This window comes from Cyprinus carpio, chromosome A2 (assembly GCF_018340385.1).
Source record: "Cyprinus carpio isolate SPL01 chromosome A2, ASM1834038v1, whole genome shotgun sequence".
Lineage (NCBI taxonomy): Eukaryota > Metazoa > Chordata > Actinopteri > Cypriniformes > Cyprinidae > Cyprinus > Cyprinus carpio.
In genome coordinates, this window is record NC_056573.1 from 1,149,593 (window position 1) to 1,172,385 (window position 22,793).

A 22,793-nucleotide genomic window follows, 5' to 3' on the forward strand; every position below is an offset into this window, starting at 1 on the left:
GATAGTTTGCCTTCAAGCCATCCTAGGTGTATATGACTTTTTTCTTTTAGACGAATCCAATCAGAGTTCCAGGCTTTTTATTCGTAGTGAATGGGTGTTCTTTTTGAAGTCCAATAAGAGTCCAACTAAGTGCATCCATCCACTTAATAAAAAAAGAGGTGTCTCTGGCGGCTCTCCTTTTGCCCCTGTAAAAAAAAAAGCGTTGGTTCTCGCAAGACTAGCATATTCTCACTGGTGTGGGACACTTTTTATGATGGATGGATGCACTTTGTGTCTTCTTTTGGACTATTGAAAAACATCACCCACAATTACTGGCATTATAAAGCTTGGAAGAGCCACAATATTCTTAACTCAAATCGAATATAAATCATCCAAAAGAAAAAAGTCAAATACACATACACCTTTATCATGAAGATAGCAGGTGAATCATGGGGGATTTTTCATTTAGGGCTGAACTATCCCTTAAACTATGAATTTTCCCTCAGTAAACTCCAATTTGCTGCTTATTGATAGTAAGTGATTTAGTTGTTGTAGTAGTTATGTTAGGATCTAAAATATGCTTATCCCAGAATAGGCATTAAATGTGCTTTATTAGTACACACAAACAGCCAGTTGTAGTAATATGCTGCTATAAGCAGCTAGTTAATAGTGAACAGTGTTCCCTAATCAAAAGTTTTACCAGATTTCTTTTATCAGCAAATAAGTTGCATTATCCTTTTATGCTGTGATGATAGGATGTTTCTGTTGCCAGGTGGTAAACGTGCTTTGGACTGCCGTTATCTGTGTTTAAAGTCCTCTCTCCTCTCTTGTTCACCCTCATATGTAGTCGGTGGTTGCTCTCCTTGTCTTTGGTATCTTCTTTTCTTTGCCCTCTGTGAGTAACTTTAAGACGGGCTCCTGTTATGCCTGAATTGTGGCATTTTGTTGCTTCACTTTCCCTTTTTGATTTTAATGAACGCATCTTGTGTTGGTGACGCCTCCGAAAGCTACTCAGAGTGTTTATAATGATAGGGAGCAATGCTGATTGATTTTAAATTGAGATTTAATACTAAAACATGAAATTAGTGGAAGATATTTTGCTAATTCAAATCTTTTTTTTACTAACCCCTACTCTGAGCCCCTTTTCAGAGGCTTTTTAGTGGGGTTTTGGGGTGTGTGTGTGTGTGTGGTGTGTGTGTGTGTGGGTTGTGGTGGGGGTGTGGTGTGTGTGTGTGTGGTTTAACTCTTTGTTTCCCGTTGGCCGGTTAGAAGATGTGATGAACCTAGTGTTGACTTCAAATTACGAATTAGGAATAGGAACATTCATTATAGCATTATTCGCCAGTTTAAATTTGATTATCAAAGTAATTATTAGTTGCAGCCTATTATCACTGTAGTGATTAGAGGATCAGTAATAACTGTAATAAAGTTGAAGTTTATTAATTGATCACCGTGTTTCCGTCTGGGGTGCGTGGAGACATGACCGGTCTGGGAGGGTTCCTGGCTTTTGGAAAGGTTGAAAAACCCAATTTAGCAGACACTTTTAACCAAAATGGGAAAAATACAAAAATTTAAAATTTTTTATAATTGAATCAGAGTTGTTGACATTGAAAATAAAAAATTCCCAAATGAAGGACTTTATATCTACACATCCGTACGGAGTGCTCTGGTCAGACGTCCAAACACAGAGAATAATTCACCATGGAGAGATTTTAGTTTTTTTAATGTTTTTTTTTTTTTTTTTGAAGTTTAAACAAAACCTTGGTAAAAATAAACTGATAATACGTGGAGATTTCCTCAACAACTAAATGCACACTGAAAAATTAGTTTTGAAGCAGCAATGTTTATTTGGTAGCCCCTTTACAATAAGGTTCCATTAGTTCCCTGTATTCACTAAAAGAGCAATACATTTATTACAGTATTTATTAATCTTTGTTAATGTTAGTTAATGAAAACACAGTCATTCACTGTTTGTCATATTATTCACAGAAAAAAACATTATAAAAACCCTTGAGGTGAACCTATGGGATTAGTCTTCGGTTTTGTCTCACTGTTGCAGCACTCTATTTTGGCTCTGGTGTATGTTGATTGTATGTACGGTTTGTTTATCTGTTGCACCAGCAGCATGTTCACTACAGAATGAATAACATTAGTAGTCACAGTTAGTCACACAGATCATGCATGATTCTTTAAACATTTCTTTTGTCACCTACCTGTATTTTTCCCCCCAAGTATGCTTTCAAACCAGAAACATTTAATTAAATTGCCACTGCAGTTTGGTTTAAGGGCAGAATTACAGGCTTGTCTTGTCACTTTTATTACAGAAAGCATGAGCCCGGGTTTTAATACTGCTGATATGCGATACGCATTCATAGTTTATTATGCCAGTTTCAATCTGCAATAATCGTTCATTGAAATATAATAAATTGCTTCACCCCCTGAAAAGACTTACGGCTGTTTGTTCAGGGTTTAAACAAGTAATTAATAATTGCTGTTGTGATGATTTGAGCGATTGGGGGAGCATCCCATTTTCATACCTTCTTGATTGATAAAATAAAGCCTGACTTTCTTCTTTGTTTCACTTGGCAACATCGGGAAGTTGAAATGAAAAATGCGAATGCTTTTGGATACGGTATTTACAGCTACAACCCGTGAGATGTGAGTGCCGGTTGTTTAAAGCGTACCCTGGTAGGCAGGTAGTAAAGCTTTTTTTGATTTTTATGGATTGTCGTCACGAACGCTTGGTTTGTTTTTCCAGATAGAACTGCATGTATTTTTTTTTCTCATTGTTTGTTCAAAGATTGGCATGGACTTATCTTAGCAGAGATTTTATTTGTCTCAGAATCAGGCTTGAAGGGGGCGCGCGCGATACGAATAGAGCAAATATTAAAAGATAGGCTGGAAAAAGCAGGTACAGATGCATGAAGAATTGTTATTAAACTGTTATGGTGCATTTGGACATGTGTGACCCTTACTTTTCAAAATGTTGTTGTTTTCCTTCAGTATGTTGTGGTGAGCAGTAAAAAATCCTCTTTTACAATGATATGAGCAAGACAAGGAGCAGTCCAACCCTTCTATGGTACTCTTAGACATTGTAGGAAGTAAGTATTCTGATGAATGACTATCCATGGATCAAACTATACATGTTATTTGATTTATTTCATTTATAAATTGTATAGAAGTGCAATGATTTTCCTTTTTGCAACTTTAAAAGCGTAATTTTTTTTTCAAAACAACAAACTTTTTCCATATACGTCCGTCACGCAAGCAATGGCGTTTATCGAGCGGGAGGCAGATGAAATCTCCCAAGAATATTCCAGGTCAGTTATTTAGATTGATTGATTGATTTTCCACAGCGATTCTATCTAGTGAAGTTTTTTTTGTATGGAATGCAGTTTGCAAGAATACACATAGTTAAGTTGTGCTGCATCATGATTGAAAAACTGCTGTAGGAAAGCTGAGCTATGCTCAGAAGAGTGCTCTGTAGTTCAGATATATGGATGTCTGGCTTTTGAAATCATTGAGAAGACAGTGTTAAGGGTGGGTGATATGACTAATGATATGAGTACATTCCATATCACAGCAATACCGGTTTGTTGTGCATCAGCTACTGGGACAATATCGAGTGAACCTAACTTGAAGAGAATGTCTCTTTTTTTTTCTTAGTGGTCAGATTTCCAGCAATTAGCATTAAACTAAGAACACTCAAATGCCATTGAGCAGTGATTTACAGTAGCCTTTTTCCAACAGGGCTTCACTGTGTTCAGAGAAAAGGTGTTTCCCCATAGATTCAGTTGCTGATGATGCAATGTCTCTTTCCCTCATAGGAACCGAGGTTACAGTTTACATCTACATTTTATGCAGAAATGAATTTCTCATGTTTCATGTACAAGGCCCAAAGTGTGTGTGTTGATGCAATTAGCATAATTCTGTATAAAAACAGCAAAAAGAACACACAAAATCCTTAAAACTGGTCAAAAAACAGTGTTTGGATAGTAACCTAGTAACATGTAATCTGGATTCGTAATCAGGTTCTAAAATTTAAGTTCTTGTAATTAGATTGTAATATTGTAAAATACTCCGAATCAGACTAGTTACTTTTTTATCAAATCAAATCAAAGTTTATTTATAGAGTACTTTTTTAAAACAACTATTGTTTTCCAAAGCTGTACAAGCATAATCAAAGTAAAAACAATTTTACATAACAAGCTTAAAACCTAAGTGCTCTCGATGGGATCGTGTGGCTGTATTAAATCAGAAAGGTAACTTGGTGCCAGACCCGTTTAATGACTTGTAAACTAAAAAACCTTAAAATCAATTCTAAAATAAATAGGAAGCCAATGGCGAGAGAAGCCAATATTGTGTAATTTGTTTGTGATTTTGTGTCCGTTAACAGGCGAGGCAGAAGCATTTTTTGTACCATGTGTAAGCGTTTGAGTTTAATATCTACGTGAGAGCCATTACAATAGTCAAGGCAGGTTGAGATAAAATCATGAATGACCCTTTCAAAATCATTAAAAGACAAAAAAACACTTGACTTTTGATTTTATTGCCTCAACTGGAAAAAAAAACAAGGTTTAATTACAGAATTAATTTGTTTATCAATTTAAAAATCACCGTCCATTATAACACCCAGGTTTTTAACATGTGGCTTCACATATGATTTTGTAACACTCAAATCTAAATCAAGGGGGTTACAGGTATTCCCAGGTCTAAAATATCATGACTTCTGTTTTCTTCATTGACCTTTAAAATGTGAAGCCATCCAGGCCCTAATCTCCTCAAGACAGTCCAACAATGGTGCTATAGAGTTTGCATCTTCAAAGGAAGGTAAAAAGTTGTGTATGTGTCTGCATACACGGAAACGAGAGACTCCGTATTTCCTAAAAATGGACCCCTAATGAAGTACATATAATGAAAATAAGATAGGACCAAGAATGGAGCCCTGAGGACACCACTACGAGAGAGATGCAAGAGGATGACATAAAATCCCCAAGACAGACCAAAAAACTTCCATCAGATAAATAAGATCTAAACCACTCTAACGCAGTTCCCCCAACTGCAACCCAATGCTCCAACTGAGAAACCAGGATGTTATGGTCTAAAGTGTCAGAAATGCAGCTGTAAGATCCAAGCCGGAGGACGCATAGTCACCTGAAAGTCTAAAGTAACAGTCATTAGTGATTAGTGGATTCATTTATTTATTGATTCCATCAATATGCACATGATCACATGCATGCGGGTAAATGGTATCTAATTCAAATATTTTTCTTAAGTGTTTTTATATTGATTGTACGTTTACTATTTTAATTTTACACTTATTGAATTAATACATTTTTTTAGTTTTTTCATTTAGCTCACAACCCTACTATAATTTTTTAATGCAGTTCATGCTGTTTAAACCATAATTGGAATTTTACTTTTTTCTTTCTTTCTGTTATTTTTATATCAATAGGGTACAAGATTGTCCTATTTAAAGCAATGTGACTAACCAGTTAGGTCACACGTAAGCAAAAAGTAGTTTGAGTCTATTGCCCTAATGGGGTAATGCTATGGATTAGCGTTACTACCTAATTTTGTTGTCCATGTTATTTTGAATCAGTAACGGACTATAATTTGTAATATATCTAACATATTGTGCGTTATGTATGTAATATTAAAGATCCTGACCCTTTTAAAAACCGTTTCCTGCAGATTTACAAATTGAAATCTGTTTTTGTTCTTTAGATCCTGTATGCTAATGAAGGTGATCGTGCAGGAAGGAGGCTGGACATTGAGAGCGTTCCTCAGGGTACTAAGACCAACCTGTTTGCCCCAACAAGTGCCATGAGTTTCATATCCCCACACCCCTCTATCTCATTTGCCCCTCTAACTGCGAAGGCTTGCTCCAAACCACTCGGTGGCACGTCTTCAAGCCTCCTCCGGCCTGGAGTGCCGGCCGATCGCCCCGGGTCAGTGACAGAAAATAAAAGAGGGGAATTTAAGTTGAAGTCCTAAAGAAAAAAAAAAAAAAAAAAAAAAAAAAAAAAAAAAAAAAAAAAAAAAAAAAAAAAAAAAAAAAAAAAACAAGGACCATCTGACATGAGAAGATGTTATCGCCCATGAGCCTAAATGCAAAGGTGAGCCAACCAGCAGGAAAATATCTCTAAGAATATTATAAAATGGTGGATATTTTACATTTAGAACTTGGACTGGAATGTACGTACAATGAAATTTTTTTATTGTCATAAAGAGTGCTAAAACTTATTGCAATTTTCTCTACAAGTTTTGTGCTGAAATCATTTGTAATAAGTGGCAACATTTAATTAAATCACTTTAGTAAGCAATAGTTGTCCACCTCCGAGTTTCCTCTGTTTTCAAAATTTTTGGCTCATTTCGAGTCGGAGTGACAGGTCAGATCATCTAAAAGTGAAGATCGTGGCGTTTTTCAGCAAACTGTTTCAGGACGATGTCAGTTCGATCCCACAAAAACCATTTGGTTATAAAACACAAAGAATGTTTTGGCTAAGCGGGACATCGCTTACTCCTCTGCATCAGGCCAAGTCGACTCCTGGATTCCTTTTCATGACTTTCAAAAAATCTACAAGCTAAAGCCTGTATGTGTGAGAAATGGCTACTGCGAGAGCATATCACAGATAACGCTCTAGCGTGATCATTTTGTTCTGTGGCCTCTCGCACTCAGTAATTATGAATGTGACGTCAGCTATATACATTCTGCTACCTGTCCTTGTCCCAAGATGAGGCAGAAGAAATGGCTCGTCATTCTCTTGGCCACCTTAAGATTCCCAATGTAAAAATCATTGCCGCTCCCGTCTGGCGCCCTTCTCACAACCTTCGCAAGAGCTCTCCTCGCACCATGTCCCACATAAAGGATCGCTTCCCTGTATCCGAAACGGTCGATCTTGCATCCGGCAAGAACCACGCACAAAACATTCCTTGGTCTTGAACCAAGGTAATCTACAGCCATACATGACTCAAGCTGCTAGCCTCGATCACCTTCATGCATTCAGATCAGAGTGGGTGGTTAATAGTGCTTGATTTTTCATAGAACCTATCTCGTCTCAGTGTGTTGCACAGATATAGTATCTTTCGTAGATACAAAATATTGGCAATTTTTCGATTTGTTAGGGATGAAATGGCGGATGACCAGTGGCATGTTTGTAATGATATTTCGAACCTCTAGTCAGGCTCACAGATCTATTACATCGCATAATATGAGATACTGGATGCCATACATCTGTGGCCTCTATGTCCGCGAGGGCCGCACTAAAGTGTGGTCCTCGTTTAGCTGGACTTGCAACTTGTTTTGCTGTTGTCTCATAGCATTGCGGCAGTCCTTTCTCTAAGCTGCCAGTACAACAACATCCAGTACTTGTCTGACTGCATTCACGCAGCCATCTCCAGACCAGTTAGATTTTCTAATGGTGTAGTTGACTACCGTCGCTTGTTTTTTACGTTTTTGTTTAAACGTTTGGTTGAAGTGTGTCTTTGGAAGGGTGGTAGCTTTTCTGTTTACTATAGAGAAAGGCAGATCATTCTTTCCTTTACAAACGAACCCAGTTCTGGGCAGACTCTAAAGGTTAATTTCCTTCAACTGGAACGAGGATGCTCTCTAGTGGCTTGGCTTTAAACCTTTCAAATCTCCCTTTCTTTTTAAATTCTGTTAGAAACACACCTTCTGAAAGGCGTCCCCCTGATTAATTGAAGTGTCCATTCAAAATTCAAACGGCTCCAAAGTCACTGCATTATATGTACTCGTTTATAGCAATCATAATAACCGATTTAAAATGGGCCAGTATGTGACTAAACAAAGCAAAGGCAAACAAAAAAAAGAACCCAAACAAACCCAAAAACCCGCCGGGGGAGTTGGAAGTTTCTGTCATGAGTGTATTCTATCTGAGCAGATGCACGTTAACGAGACACAGGACAGTATCATGTGTCATATTGGCAGCAAATAGCAGTTTAGCATTACGACTAGCAAGAATGATTACAATACTCCTTACAGATTCATGTCAATTTCTTAATTCGGGGCAACAACAAATGGTGATTCTTTAATCGAACGCATGCTCGTTTTTGGAGCACTTATAAAATGAGCGATGCATATGACCAGTTAACTTACTTATACTTCAACCATCTAGCTAAAAGTGCATGGCTTGCATGCTAACTTAACCTTACATATTACTCTCTATCTGGATATGTTATTTTGCCTCCCGTCTGTCTCAACGTAGGTAACCTTCTACAGTTATTTGCACACAGTAGAAGGTCATAATAGGTGCTCGCGTCGCCAACATAATAGCCTGATCTCCGTGCGCAGTCGATTTAGCCTTCTTCATCATCTTACTTCTCCTAACTAGCGGAAATCTTTCCGAGTGCGTTTCTAGTTAATTAGACACGGAACGAAACAGATGTGGTTTGCAGCATCCAGTTATGCCAAGCTGTCTAGTAATAGATCTATGAACCTTAATTCTTGTAGAGTGAACCTGCAAAACGATGTGACTTTTTGCATTAGGATACATGCCACTACGAGTCAGTCAATCCGTGATTGTAATATTTAAGTCCTTGAGCTTGCGTGAGTAATACAGTGTTGTTTTTTTACCTGCCGACTCTTATCTTGTGATGGTGACCAAACATGAATCTTGCAGGAAATCGGAAAAGTCTGCAAAATTAATAACCATGAGCTATAGTTTTGGCATTTTTTTTTGCTGTCTGGGCGCATATTAACAGTAGTTCTGTTGTTATTATTACATATCTCCCATTATCTTGTCCTTGTCCAACGACGCTAGTATTCTTCTATGGGTCTGCCCGATTCTTTACTATAAATCCAATTTGTCTGAATTAGTTAATCTCTGAAATTTGTCAATGCGTAGTATAAATTACGATTAATCGACAATTTACGAATTGAATGAATTTTATACACAATCGTTTTGTGCTCATTCTGCTAATGCCGCATTTATCATAATATGACATTAAACAATCTTAACACGCTCTTTAGTTCTCATTTCGTAGTATTATTAAGCGTCACTGTTATACTACCCACTAATATTAAATATAATGTATAAACCTATACATATACATGTAAATAGAACAAAAAACCTCGCCCCCAAGGCAGCTTTAATTTTAGTTATTGGCAGAATTAACATAGAGTGGTACCTTAAAATCGATTATATGTTTCGGCCTCTTCTGGACACTATTACATACTCTCGTGGTCGTTCCGTATCATCTGGTAATCGTCGATTAGAAATTTGGATTAATTCGTGCAGACCCTAAGTACAGCTGATTCTTGTAGCTAGTTGAGGCAGTTACTTCATTTGAATAACACGCATGATTGAATTAATTGTAAAAAGTGGCATAGAATATTCATAGAAGTATAAATATTTTAGTACTAGATCATTTTATCTGGTCTTCTGGTAAACATTCACTCTTAATTTATTTGTAAGTATTGTGCATTAGAACTGGCGTTAGTAGACTTGTATAGAAGTGTTCATAACTCAGGCAGTTTATAATATGCTCAGGTGGATATTCCTGTGTAAGATTCACATTTATTTATTACACTTCCAAGCTGCATTTTGTGGTAACCCGAAAATATCCTGATTTCTAGTGTAAAGTGTCATATGCATACAATATCTAATAAAGTTCGCTAGCTATGTGCTTCACTTCCTTCTTATGTACAATATGCATTTTAATGCGTTACTGGACTCTCCTATTTTTTTCATCGGATTATTTGTTTTCTTTCCTGCCCAGTTCTTACGTGATGAGCTGGTAGCCATTAGCTTTCCCTTGTATTTATCACTATCCTACATTACACATAACTTGATATGGGTGACCCTTGTATCATATTCAATGAATATAATGTTTAGCTAGTTGGCGGTGCATGGACCTCATCCTTAGTGACACAGTGCGAGTCTTCTTGGAGGGGCACGTATACCCCCTATAGTTAATCTAGTGTCGTGCTGCACCGCCTCGCGCAGGTGTCCACCCTGACTACCGGCCTATGATGGTTGAACTAGTATTGCAGAGTCGCAAATCCAAAATATTGGAGAGGGTTTTTTTTTTTTCACCAGGGCCCCTCCTCCTCAGAACTTGACGCTGCACAGTTGCCAAAATGATTTGGGCACGAAACCAGGAGACGAGCGCCCGTTGACAATGGAACCGACAATATATATACAGCGTGTGTTTCCGCCAACTCTGACAATTGGTGTGCCGAAATACTTCTGGTGGGCAGGCGTGGCCGGGTTCTACACGAACCAAAACAACCAACACCGATATTCCTTGGCAAGAACGCACATGTTCCAAAGGCGAATACTCTTCTGACTCTAAGCACTTTGTTTTTCTCAGATTATGCTTTAGTTAAAAACATCAGACGTTTTCGCTGTTGTCCATAACTATTCTGAATCATGGCCTATCCATGGTCAAAGCCACAGATAGTAGGTTAGTTTATTCTTGTTAGGTGCGATATCTAATCTTCGCATACAGCACCTTAAATCTTACCTTACAAAATACTAGGGACTGTTTTCTTTTGCCCTTCTTCCTCATCCAGCTAACTCAATATGCTTGTAGCTACCGGACCGGGATGACAATTATGGATATGTACTTCCTCACTCCTAACACACCCCTCTACGAAAAGAACAATCTTTGACACAATGCCCTGGGAATGTAACCTCGTTTAAGTTGCATTTCACCAATTGAATAAAATCTATAAACGAAACAGACAGTAAGTGGGTGCTTCGGAGTTCACCCAATCAAAAGGCAATCATGACACTTTCCACATTTTTGGCATCATTCCTTGGGTTCTCCCGACCCTAACCCTGGGATTCGCTCTCAGCACTCCTGCATGTCTCAGCCATGGTAAAAGCTATCTTGCAGCACTTGGGAAGGGACTAGTATGTGGGCGCCGTTTCCTCATTTGGACCTCTGAAGCCTGTGGGATGGGGACTAAAGCTTGACATCAAATTGGTCAAGGGAGATATTTGGGGAATTAATCTATTGGGACCATTTTTTTTAGAGGTTTGCAAACTGTTTCTACTTAAATCCACTGCGCTGCCGTCCTTACCTATGTACTCTGGTTTGCCTTATTCAATCCCTCAAAGAAGTCTAAATGGAAATGAATTGGGTTTGGGGGCAAAGGGTTTGGCACTGATGAGTTTTGGAAGGGTTTTTTTTTTTTTTAAGCCGTGGCGAATAATTAACAGTCTAGTGCATAATATATCATAAAATGGTCTTTATCATTCATCATCATTTGTATTTGGATGGCTCCAAGCCTAGGGATATATCAATCATCATAATTGCATCATGAGACATGAAATTGCATGTTTCTTCGTGTCTCCTGTATGCTCGCTGTTCATTGGGTAGCATTGTTCTGTTTAATATCCTTTTGTTTATCATTTTTTTGTTTGTTTAATGTGTTGCCGTACCGTTGGAACTCATAGATAAAATGTTTCAAAAAGGAACACACGTTAAGTTAACGAAATGTACTGCACTGTTTTGAATTTAATTTATTTGTAGAGAGCTAAACGGCGTTACCGTCTCCACCTAGATTGCCTTTTGGATAACAATTTTACTGCCACTTATCTGTTTCTTACCAACAAGTCTTTTTACTAATTGTGATACTTTGTCAAACCAACATCTCTACTAACGGTGTGACTTTCATTTTCGTTTTTCTCCCGAAACCTAAATGGTCAATAGTAACAACCAGAGCCCGGACCATCTATGGCATGTCTTAAATGTTGATCAACCAAAAGTTCAGAAGTTCTGCATGGAAAGCGCCAATATATAACAGAACCATCACAATCCCCAGCCTTTTAAATGATTTTCATTCAGTGTACGTATATTCAGATGAAATCGAGATAGTAAGATACCTCCTAGGTAATCCGACATGCATGTTCAGTAAAATAAGCACTGGAGAAATACGATCCGTTTAATGCGTGGCTGTATTGCTTGATCGGTGGAAGTGGAGGCCGCACTGATGGATATGTGTCAATAAAACATATCTTTACATCTATCACCTAAGACTGTCGCTCTGTTTGTGTTTTTACCCGCTATAAAAATAAGGAGATACATTTCACTTATTAATATTAGAGATATAAGAGTAACAGATTTTTTACTCCTTTGTAAGCTGGCAGGAAGCTAGAATGCAAATTCAGCTAGCACTTGTGAAGCCTTTGAATGTGAAGTGTTTTAATACATTAATTATGCTTTGCAATGCACCTTATAATGCACTGTTGTGATATCATGAATGGGTATAGAATAGGCCTGAAGCATTAAACAGTTTGTTGTACCAACTGAAGACATTGCAAAATATACAGTACAGGTCAAAAGTTTGGAAACATTACTTTTTTTAACGTTTTTGAAATAAGTTTCTTCTGCTCAACAAGGTAATATTGTGGATATATTATTACACTTTAAAATAATTGTTTTTTCAATTTATTATACTTTTAAATTATCATTTATTTCTGTGATGCAAAGTTGAATTTTTAGGATCATTATCACATGATCCTTTAGAAATCATTCTAATATGTTGATTCATTATCAAAGTTGGAAACAGTTCTGCTGCTTAATATTTTTTCAGAACATGTGATACTTTTTAGGATACTTTGATGAATAAAAAAGTAAAAAAAAAAAAAAAAAAAAAGCTATGTTTTTTAAAATATAAATATTTTGTAATAACAATATACACTACTGGTCAGTAATTTGGGGTCAGTAATTTTTTTCTTTCTTTTTTTTAAATAAAAATCGAAATCAATGCTTTTTATTCAATTCATCAAATATATTGAACAGCAGAACTGTTTCCAACACTCATAATAAAATCAGAGACTCGTAGAATGATTTCTAAATGATCATGTGATAGACTGGATGTTACATGAGCACTGAAGGCTGGAGTAATGATGCTGAAAATTCAGCTTTGCATCATAGGAATAAATTTTTTTTTTTAGGTATATTCAAATAGAAAACTATTATTTTTAGTTGTAGTACGCCTTCTAATATTACAGTTTTTCTGTATTTTTGATCAAATAAATGCAGCCTTGGTGAGCAGAAGAGACTTCTTTCAAAAACATTAAAAAAAAGTAATGTTTCCAAACTTTTGACCTGTACTGTATATATATATATATATATATATATATAGTAGGGATGAGCGAATGTTAAGTGCAGCTCTTTACTGCACTAGTGCATCAGCAATTTCCTTTTAAAGTGTAATGTTCTTCCCCATCACTATATGCTAATATAAATCAGGTGTAAGGGTATCATAAATGTGGTGATTCAGGACTGTTGAATCAACATTTATCTCATTTGAGCTCAATAATGGCAATGCTCTTCTGTAAAGCTGCTTCAAATCATTCCATAACTGATGAATTTAGCAACACTGTTGACTTCCCGTTTATTTCTGCTTTGGGAAATATCGTATTATCATATAAAGCCGGTTGTGTGTGAAAACGGTGAAATTGAGCTGGGCCAAAAACGTCAGACTGGTCTGTGGTAAATAAATTGTTAATACCACAGTAGTTTTAAGGCTATAACACATTACTTAAAAGCAACAAATCTGATTAAAATAATTGTTTATGTGAGTTTTGTTTATTGTTCCTGTGCTTTTAGTTGCTGTTCCACGCTCCTTCTCAGTAGGTGGCGGAAATGCACCCACGTTTGTTCGCCAACCGCGATAAGATCGAAGAAGCCCGAATGCGGCTCACACGTGACTGCCTTGAGGCGCAGCAGACTCGGGTTGCCAGGTTTTCACAATAAAACCTTCCCAATTGCTGCTCAAAACTAACCCAATCGCGTTTATATGGGGGGTAAAATTAAAATACACGTGTTTTGGCGGTGTTCTCTCATAAAACTCGAATCACAGGGGATAAATATCACGTTATTGCGGTCGCTTCAACCCGCGGCAACGGTGTGTTAAAGTAGCCCGGACCTGGCAACAGTGCGAACCCGCAACTTGTGATTGGTCTGAGAAAAAGTAACGTGTGTCACGTGGGCGCGCTGACCTGGCAGCAACAGTTTATAACTGAGCATTGACACTGACCAGCTGTAATTGACATTAAACTGACATTACGCGATTAAGAGTTAAACCTGGAGAATTCATGTTAGAAACATTAAAACATCCTAATTAGGAAAAAATAACAAACCCCCAGTTTCACGGTATTGCGTTGTGTGACACCAGAGCCCGCTGAGTAACATGGCAGCAAAGCCGGGAACGAGCCCCCCCTCAAAAAGGCGGATAAAGAGAAGAGGAAACCGCGCAGGCTGTGCTTGGCAGAAGCTTCAACCGGGGTTCTTCCCCTCACTAAAAAAAACCAGCCCGGGGGTGAAGTGCCCCAAAACACCTCTGGACACAAAGAGAAAGCGCCATGTTTTTCCGGACACAGTGCTGCGGCTCCTTTTTGCCCACGTTTTTTTTTTTTTTTTTTTAATTTCTTTTAAATTTTTTTTTACAGAAAACGTGTTTATAAGGCTTTTGAAAATAGGGCTTAAATTACTTTAATTTTAAATCCTTAAATCTTTTAAAAGAAAAGGATTTTAACCAGGTCATTGTTTATTGTGAAAACCCCCAAATATACATTTTTTAAAAAGGATTTTCCAAAAGTAGGGGTTTTTAACAAAATCCATATAGGTGTTAAAAAAGGGACTTTAAATAAATTTCCCATAATTACGATCTTTTTTTTTTTTTTTTTTTTTTTTAAAAATTTATCATTCAAATTTTGGGTTTTTTGGGAAGTGCTCTGTTAGAAAATTAAAAAAAAAAAAAAAAAAAAATACTTTCCCCAAAATTTTTTACAACCCTGCCCGATTAAATAAAGAATAAAATAGAATAGAAAAAAGGCTCGGCGTTTTCATCTTTATTATCCCCCGTATTAAAAATTTTTATGGGTTTCCCTTTTGTTGCCGATAAAATAATTTTAAAAGCATTTAAAGAAGTTTTTGTCAAGCCCTTGGGTTTTTAAATTTTAAAATAAATTTTTTTTACACCCGACAAATATTGGATACTTCATGTTAATAACGTAGCCCGGCCCTGAAAAAATATCGGTCGACTAAAAAGTTTTGGTTTTATTTTGACCCCTTTATCCACGCAAAAACTACTAGATAAAAAATACAGAGTTGACTAATGAAGAATTAAAAAGTAATAAGAAAGAAAAACAAAACAAAGCCAAAAAAACAATCACAAAGAAATAACATGGTTTAGTTTTCAGGTAAACCTAACAGTAGTATTAAGGAAAAAATTAATAATCAGATTAAAAAACACAACATAGTTCTCATGGTATAAATTAAATATAGATATGCTTTTTAAAAGCTATCAGTCAAAGAGCAGTAGGAGATTTTCTCTGTCTTTTGCTATTTTAGTAACATTAATGACAGACAAGCCCTTTTGATCGATTTATACAAGCTTACTGGCCAGGATGGAGTGTTTTAGTAATTTGTTTGTATTGGTGTCACATGTAACATCAGTCTATCACATGATCATTTAGAAATCATTCTAATATTCTGATTTATTATGAGTGTTGGGAAACAGTTCTGCTGTCTAATATATTGATGAATAAAAGGTTAAAAGAACTGCATTTATTCAGAAAAAAAAAAAAAATTCTAATAATATATATTCTAATAATATATTTTCTTTACTATCACTTTTTTATCAATTTAACATCCTTGCTGAATAAAAGTATTGATTTTATTTAAAAAAAAAAGAAAAAAAAATTACTGACCCCAAATTACTGACCAGTAGTGTATATTGTTATTACAAAATATTTATATTTTTAAAACATAGCTTCTTTTTTATTTTTTTTTTTTTTTTTACTTTTATTCATCAAAAGTATCCTAAAAAAGTATCACATGTTCTGAAAAAATATTAAGCAGCAGAACTGTTTCCAACTTTGATAATGAATCATCATATTAGAATGATTTCTAAGGATCATGTGATAATGATCACAAAAAATTCAACTTTGCATCACATGGCCAAATTTAAAAACAATAATTATTTTAAATTGTAATAATATATCACAATATTACATAACACCATATTTTGATCAAATAAATGCAGGCTTGAGCAGAAGCTTCTTTCAAAAACATTAAAAAATGGTAATATAATATGTTATATATATATATATATATATATATATATATATATATATATATATATATATATATATATATATATATATATATATATATATATATATATAATATAATATATATATATATATATATATATATATATATATATATATATATATATATATATATATAATATATAGAATCCCATAGCTATAATTTATATAGTGCAGAGCCTTTTGCTCTGAAAGACAATGAGCCAGTATGGATAAACGTCTCATTGATGACAATGATCTTCAAAGTCTCCTCCGGTCACAAGACTTCGATGTGAAAGGCGATGACATCATAGTAGCTATGGGCTGAAAAGCCGAGAGCAAGCATTCTTCAATTTACAGAGAGCACCAGAGCCTTGAAGAAACTTCGCTTATAATGTGGTGAGATGTTTAGAGGTGCTTCGGTTTGCTTTGCTTTCAGTCTGCCAGTTTCATAAACCAGTCTCACACTGATGATGCAAAAACATCATCAAAAGTCTCTTCTGCTCAACAAGGCTGCATTTATTTAATCAAAAATACAGTAAAAAACTCTAATACTGTAAATTAAGTTTACTATTTTAAAACAACTCTCTTTTATAATATTTGTGCTGTGGTCCAAATCTGTATTTTCAGGATCATTTCTCCAAGTCTTGTCACTACGATCCATCAGAAATCATTTTAATAATGCTTTGATTAAGCTGCTCGAGAGAAGCATTTCTGATTATTATCAATGTTGAGAAAGCAGTTATCTTGCTTCATATTTTTGTATAAACCACAGAGTTAGTTGATAGACACAATCATTTAAGAAGTAAAAAAAAAGAACAACTGAACAGTTTAAACGGTTTTACAGTCACTTTATAAAAAAGTAATGCATCTTTGCTAAATAAAAGTATTAATGTCTAAAAAATCTGAAATGAACATCCCTATAAATGATGCTACATGAGGACTTTTGGTCTTGTAAAACTCATTCTCAGCGGTGATTAGTAACGATCAATGAAGCTTATTAATAATCCTAATGTTTTGTATTGTGCAGTCATGAGTGGATCAACAGATAAGACCATAATGTTTAGATACTTCCCCGTCTGCTCGTGAATAAAGCAGGCCAAAAAATCGCGCATTTAGTGATTTATAATGTGTTTTCTTTCCGCACAGAATATTTTCCATGGTAGGAAGTGATGAGTTTGAAGTCGGTTTGATCTTCTGGATTGTCATATTCAGCATCTGTTCTCCATAGGTGAGTGTTCATTAGATTTACCGGTTTGTTTGAAATACATAAACACACTGCTTGATCAAGCCTAATGTTGTTTATTGTAGGTTGCTGAGCTTTTCACGAATAACTTTGACTACCCAGACAAAAAAATGACTTTGTCCATTGAGGCTTCTAGTGAATGAAAGAGGTATGAGGCCATGAAGTCATGTGACTTGCTCATTTATGAATTACCATTTATGTTATCTGACACAGGGTTTTTCACTAGATCCGCAAGAAGCCAGATCCGCATGCATGTCACTAGAGATTCAGGAATATGGGGCTCGTTAATGTCGAACCTCCTCATATCTGACACCGTCCTCTTCAGACCCGCGATCCGCTGGATCCTATCCATACACCCGAGGCCAACTTTGCAGATTAGGAAGGCCAGAGCTGTACTCACTCTAGAAGCATAATGTGTACGAGAGCCGGGGGGTCAGTCTAGATTACGGCAGCCAGATGGAGGAGAGCGTGCTTATTGGCCGAAATACAGTGATCCGAACAAGCTGCTGCACATATCTAACACTGTGATCGGGTGCAAACTGTAATATCGCCGGTACAGTATATGATTACAGTATATGATTACAGTAACTGATTTAGGTGATAAACAATATCATATTGGTGCAATAAAAAAAAATACACGCACAAACGGAACGGAAGATCTTTATGACAAACCGCCAAAATAAAGAGTTCAGTTTAACGCTGGCGGCAAGAAATAGAAATATTGCCAAAAATAAAATAATGTATTTTTTAAAAAGTAACAAGCCAATATCACTTACAACTAAGACATTTTCTTCCATGTTTTTACTAATTTTATGTAGTTATTTTATTTGACATAAAAAAACAAATACAACATATACAGTATTCTATTGCATAAAATGCATTTTTCATTTGATTAGATTTTAAAGATTAATTATATTGTTAAAAGGTCTATTAATTGATTAGATCACGATTTGTGATTTGTTTTGAAACATAAAACACAGAATCAGGCAGGGTAAAAAATGCAAAATACAGAGATGAAGGGAAAATAAATGTCATGGATTTCATGGGGCCCTAAATTAAAGGTTGTTCTGGAGTTTAATTATGAACAAAAAAGTTCGTTTATTTCTTTCTCAAAGGTCCTATCAAAACATGTGGAAAGCAATTTCTTTCCCCATTTAGGGGTGAAATGAGCTGGCATGATAAATATTGATGTGTATGATAGAAAAAAAAACAACTATTGTGATGTGTTTTTAGCCATAACGCCCAGCCCTTCTCTCCTGTTTATTTTTGTGCTGTTTTGCAATTGTAGACACCACAATCATGTTTTCTAAAACTCAAGCTCTCAGTTATCATTCTTTACTAAATGTTGGCATTTTTAAAAAATACTATGTGTAAAGCGATGTGGAAAATCTATTTGTTTTGGCATCCTGCTAACTGCTGTGTTTCTGCCTTAGGAGACAATGTGACTCTATGGATAGAGCTTACATATGGAACCCAGAGTCCACATAGCCGACAATGTGAAGGTCCAAGCAGTCAGTGATCTGTGATAATGTGGAGGTGAAACAGGGGTTGCGTGACCAGTGAGCAGTGGCTGTTATGCATACTACAGTCGCCGACACCACAACACAGCCTCAATTTGAAGACAACCCGTTTTTTATTTTGCTGTCTGAATTAGAGTTGCATGATTCATTTTTAAATGATCTCGGAGTCAAACTACCCACCTGATTTTATTCCTAAGCGCTTCCAGATAAAATATTGATCAATTACATCATTATGCCAGTAAGGTGGGGACAAGTGACTGTTAAAAAATGTATTTGAGATCTTTCTTTCAAGGAGATTTGTTCAAAAACAGATTAGATCCAGTAATGAAGCAAGTGAAGTCTTTATTGAGGTGATTCATTCCAGTTGTTGCCATTTTAAGAGATTTGATTTCAAAATCACCCAGTTCATCCAGTAAGGAACAAGTGAAGTGTTTATGGGTGAAATTAAGTGAATCATTTTATTCAAAGAGATTTCAGTAAGCGGCTGATTCATCAGTAATAAACAAGTGAAGTGTTTATGAGTGGAGTCCATTGAATCATTCATTCAAAGAGATTCATTATAAAGCGGCTGATTCATCCAGTAATAATGAAGCAAGTGAAGTGTTTGAGTGAGTCATTGAATCATTTATTCAAAATTCATTAAAAAACACTGATTCATCAGTAATGACGAGTGGTGTTTGAGTGAGTCATTGAATCATTTATTCAAGAGATTCATTGGCTGATTTAATAGTAATAAACAAGTGAAGTTTTGAGATCATTGGTCATTTCAATCAAGAGGTTCTTCTAAAAACGTTAATTCAGTAAGGAAGTGGGTGAAGTGTTTATGAGTGAGTCATTGAATCATTTATTCAAGAGATTCATTAAAAAACGCTGATTCATCCAGTAATGAAGCAAGTGAAGTCTATATGAGTGAGTCATTGAATCATTTATTCAAGAGATTAATTTAAAAACGCTGATTCCTCCAGTTTTGAAGCAAGTGAAGTTTTTGAGTCCTTGAATCATGTATTCAAGAGAAATTCATTCGCTGATTCATCAGTTTTGAAGCAAGTGAAGTTTTGAGTCATTGAATCATTCAATCAAGAGATTCTTTAAAAGCGCTAGTTCATTTAGTAGGGGCGAAGTGAAGTCTTTATGAGTGAGTCATTGAATCATTTATTCAAGAGATTCATTAAAAAACGCTGATTCATACAGTAATGAGGCAAGTGAAGTTTGAGTCATTGAATCATTCAATCAAGAGATTCTTTTAACAATGTTAATTCATTCAGTAAGGAACAAGTGAAGTCTTTATGAGTGAGTCATTGAATCATTCATTCGAGATTCATTTAAGCGTGATTCATCCAGTTTGGAAATAAGTGAAGTTTTTTGAGTCATTGAATCATTCAATCAGAGATTCTTTTTAAATGCTAGTTCATTTAGTAAGGAACAAGTGAAGTGAGTCATTGAATCATTCATTTAAGAGATTCATTCAAAAACACTGATTCATTCATTCATTCAGTAAGGAACAAGTGAAGTCTTTACGAGTGAATCATTGAATCCTTTTTTGAAACTGATTTTTTTTATTTTTACAACTAACGCTTTTGTCAGAATCCCCTTAGTAAATTATTATTTTGTTTAGTTGACTTAATCAGAATTCAGACTTCTTATTTCAAAACGGATTCTCAATTTCCAGATTCTCAAGTATAGCTCTCAACTAAACTGCTGCATTAGAAATAACATTTTTTAAATATATATTTAAGACCTGGAAAAGTTAAGTGACATGAAATGGTGATTTGAATTTTAAATTGCTTATGATCAGAATAGAGGCATAATGAGATACTAGCTTATTTTTCTTTGTTTTCTTAACTCTCAAATGTTGAAAATGCAGGTTGTGGTGGGTCCAGATATTACTCCGGAAGGCACAATAGTTCTACATGCACCATCCAGATGAAGAGTACGCTGAAGATGAGGATGAATTTCCTGAGCCGGATGACAATGATGTTGGGCTACAGTAAGCAAAACCAAACAGAAAGGTTCTTGCTCCTCTTATTTTTCTTACATATGGACTTAATATAGTACAAAGTTCTATACGAGTTCTGCTATAAACTGTGACTCGTGCCGTTCACACCTGACATCATAATTTGTGGCTCATTAGATGTTGAACATCTGGATGGGATTATATTTGGTAACATTATTTAAATGTGTTCTTGTCATGTTTACATGTGTTTTATTATAGTAATAACAGTAAAATGGGCAATAAGGACATATTTTCTGGCAGAAAAAAAGAATGACAAGGAACTTTATTGCCATTGAAAACATTCAACATTTTGGATGCTGTTCACAATGGCAAAGTGTAATTTTTTGCTCTTTTTTTGTTTTGTCAGTGTTTAACCCAGCCCAGAGGTTGGTTCAGAGGAGGTACAGGATACAGATGGAAGTCCCACACTTGATGACACGAGGCGAAATGAGGCTCGCTGAATGCATTTTGGGTGAGATGTTCTGCCATAAATATTATATTCCAGTTAGACTCATTTTGATCTAGTGAACTCGGCTTTTTACTGCATCGCACATTCAGTTTCGATTTGAATATGCATGCATCAAGAAAAGAGAAATTCGAATCCACTCTACCTCCACGTACGGATGAGCATTCCGATTCTGGCTGAAGTCAAAGTTTATGCCGTAAAATTAATATATTATTTTGAAAACTTGGTTGTTTTGATGTGGTTTTGTTAAAAGTATCTGTAGTGTTGGCGCATGATTTTTAGTTCAAGATTTAATTACATTTTCTTCATTCCAGTGGTGTTAATTATAAGTTTATATGTTCTTAGAAAATTCCTTATAAAGATAAGTTGAAATAAATTCTCATGAATACTGAAAAAATCTTGCATAAGTGGTTTCTGCTGTAACTTTGAAATTCCACAAAGTTCACGTAATTTGTGTAAAAATTTAGTAACAACAGTAGCATATTTGACTTAGAAATTTTTGCACATTTAGAAGCTACTGATCAGATACAATTGGTTTAAGCCGGAAATATGACTTTATTATGAGGGTTGGCGAACCGAGAACCGTTCTTATTCAGAACCCCTTCTGTTGTTTGAAAAGAACCGGAACCGTGGACAATTTCTAAGTTTCGTTTTTCCAAAAACGGTTCCTGGTGCAACACTTGACCAAGGCGCTGTTGAGCAGCCTTTGCTTGGTGTTCTGACGATTCAGCTGTTCCCGTAAAGGATATCCACAAACCAATTAACGAAGCGTCCACCTAGCCCTGCCTCTATTAAATTACTGAGCACATGTTTTGTAGCACGAAGACAAACCGAACCGGCGTCGTGTCTGTTAAACTGCTGAATATTATGTGTTCCTACGACTGTACTGCACTCGTCGCGCCTTTGATAACTGTGACTATGGTTTTGGTCCCTGACTGTACATGTACCGGCAAGCGTAGCGGCCAACTGCGCCACAAAATTACGGTATTATTTGTCCCATATTGTCATTAATACACATACATACTGACTTTAACTTTGGACACATAAATAAATGAGCTGCTATTGTTGATGTAAGTATTGCAGAGGTTAGATTATTTTAGTGTACAGGTCCTTTCAATAGTACAGTGATAAACAAAAAGTGTAGAAAATATTGATTTTCATGCATTTTAAATTGTTTTAAAAATGTGGGAAAAACACTCACTGCATCACATCATCTCCTGACTGCATTATTATTTGAAAATAGGGGCTTTATCGGAGTGTGTGTATACATGTTTTACTAAGTATAACAGTTTATATATTTCATTAATTTAGGAAAAATGAACAAGTGTCTTAGCCCTCAAAGAGAGGGACTATTTTGGCCAACCTTATTCCTGCTTTGAAGAAGCAAAAATGTTATCCTCTACCGGTGATATGTGTAAAAAAACATCAACTTTTGAGAAGCGACACCATGATTGATGGACCCCAGCATTACTGGAACTATTACATTACCTTCAAGCATTACTTACTACATTCCATG

At 35.7% G+C, this 22,793-nt stretch overlaps 1 pseudogene; it reads left to right on the forward strand.

Annotated features, from left to right (window-relative positions):
* Positions 1–5,976, forward strand: part of LOC122135225 — a 59,867-nt pseudogene extending 53,891 nt beyond the window's left edge.
* The last annotated feature ends 16,817 nt before the right edge of the window (positions 5,977–22,793 follow it).